The sequence below is a fragment of the Mastomys coucha genome, unplaced genomic scaffold (genome assembly GCF_008632895.1).
Source record: "Mastomys coucha isolate ucsf_1 unplaced genomic scaffold, UCSF_Mcou_1 pScaffold9, whole genome shotgun sequence".
Classification (NCBI taxonomy): Eukaryota; Metazoa; Chordata; class Mammalia; order Rodentia; family Muridae; genus Mastomys; species Mastomys coucha.
In genome coordinates, this window is record NW_022196915.1 from 102,433,018 (window position 1) to 102,435,405 (window position 2,388).

Genomic DNA, 2,388 nt, shown 5'->3' on the forward strand with positions numbered 1-2,388 from the left:
TCTCTCTCTCTCTCTCTCTCTCTCACACACACACACACACACACACACACACACACACACACAAACAAGAGGCTGAGGACAGACTTCCAAACCTCACTAGTTCCCAACCCCTATATAAGGAGAAATGGTACTAATTGCAAAAACTAAGGGCAGAAATCCTGTCATTTAACGATAAAGGCAAAGCTACAAGTTACATAAACTTACGTAAAATCCGCAGTCTTGGTAGCTTTGTGCTGTTTTAAGAGTGGATGTGTGTTAGAGAGCCATACGCTAGCAGTGCGTGATTTTCCTGCAATTCACATCTCCCCACTCTAGTAGGGAACACTAGTCATGAAAACGCAAGGTTTTATTTGACGAAGACTTTCAAAAGCCCTCATGCATTTTTTTGGTCAGGGTAGCCATCATCCTGGATTAAATAACTCATACGCAACAGCCCAAGAAAATATTACTTTTTTAAATGAGGGGAAATTAGTCCAGGGCTTATCCCATTCCAAGGGCATATTTTCAAGAATGTTAGATGCAATAAAAATGTGGCTATGTTTTAAACATTATCATGGATGTTTAAAAAAGGATTTTCAACTGATTTCTAAGATCTCTTAGGATTTAAATGACTCACATCCCCTTTGTTATTTTACACATCCAGTAAATGCTTTCCCTTCTGGATATATCAACTTGACATTATGTCAATTGGATTTTATACTTCTACACTAGAAAATACTACTTGGATTCCCATGACCTCGAATGCAGAAGTCACCAATGAATGTTCTATGAAGCACAATATTGAAGATGGAGGCAGGGCAGGCAGTTGTGACATTGCCGTTCTGTGGCTCCCTGATATTTGAAAGGCTTTAGATGGCCTTGTTATTGGAGTTTAGCTTGCAAAATAATTGTTTTTCTTGCCCCTGTTGACAAGGACTCAAATAAACCATAAATCAAATAAACATCACATCATAATTTATATGTGACTTCCTTAGTTAAAAGTTGATTTGTGTGTTTCTATATCTAGTTTCTTTCATAACTCTGTTGACTGAAGCCAGAGCCTTGCGTATGCTCTAGTTAAAAGTTTACATGACACTGAAGTACACTGTAATATGAAGTATCCTACTTTGAATTATTTGAGGGGAAATGGAAATCTCACCCTCTTTCCAAAGCTGAGTGGTTATTTAAATTTTAAAAAGTAGGCAGCAAATAAAGCGGCTAGCCTCTCAGACAGTTTTATTCCTAGATCTTAAAATTCTTTATGCATAGTAGTCACATGCTTGTAAATTTGCATAGAAACTTCTAAATGATAACACATGGAAAATATCTCTATGTCATTTAATACAAGCCATATATGTGTGTGTGTGTTTGTGTATGTGTAAACAAAGTAAACAAACTTGCACTAATGGTATGTAAAAACACAAGCATTCTGGGGTGCTGAGATAGCTTAGTGGCTAGTGGTGCTTGCAGCCAACCTGAGGACCAAGGGCCATCCCAAGACCTGGGAGGTGGAAAAGGACTTGGACAAGTCCTGCAACTTGTCCCTTGAACTTCACACTTCCTCCTACCTCACTACTTGCAAACAAATGCATGTAACTTAAAATATTGTAATGTAACCAGTCTAACATATAATACAATTAACTTTAAACTAGAATTAGTAACCAGGTATGGTGGCTCATGAGTCTAATATTAGCATTTAAATGGGGCTGAGCAAGGGTATTTAAGAATTTAACATAAAATCTTGGCCAAAAAACTCAAAAACAAACAAACACAAATACCATTATCAGAGCTCTCACATTCTAGTGTGTGTGTGGCAAACCCTAACCCTACACACACACACAGACACACACATACACAGGCACACACACACATATACACACACAGACACACACACACATACACGTATACACACAGACACACACACATACACACACAGACACACACACACATACACACATACAGACACACACGCATACACACAGACACACATACATACACATATACAACACATACACATACACACGGACACAGACACACACACATACACACACCAACTTGACAATATATATGAAAAGCTAAACACGAATGTGAAACCCTAACTGATATACCAGTAACACAACCCCGACACCGAAGGCTCAAACAATATTGTAAAAGAGATGAGCGGAAAGATTGTAAGAGCCAGAGGACCAAGATATTTGCTGAGAAACAATATCTTCTAGATTTGCCCGGAAAGCTATACCCATGAAATCTCAATGAAATGGTTTCCTAAATAAGACCTGAAAAACGACACTACCCAGTGACCTACCAACATTGATGGTAAAAATCTCACCAGGCCCTACCCATGGATGAAGAGCTATAGGTGATTAATGATTGCTGAGACAGTTGGAATCATATATATATATATATATA

General features: G+C 38.1%; 1 protein-coding gene across 1 annotated transcript in view; it reads left to right on the forward strand.

The window, feature by feature from the left end:
* The window catches only part of Gpc6 (glypican 6), a 1,049,521-nt gene that overhangs the window by 728,030 nt on the left and 319,103 nt on the right, over positions 1-2,388 (forward strand). The gene's annotated exons all lie outside the window — the stretch shown is intronic.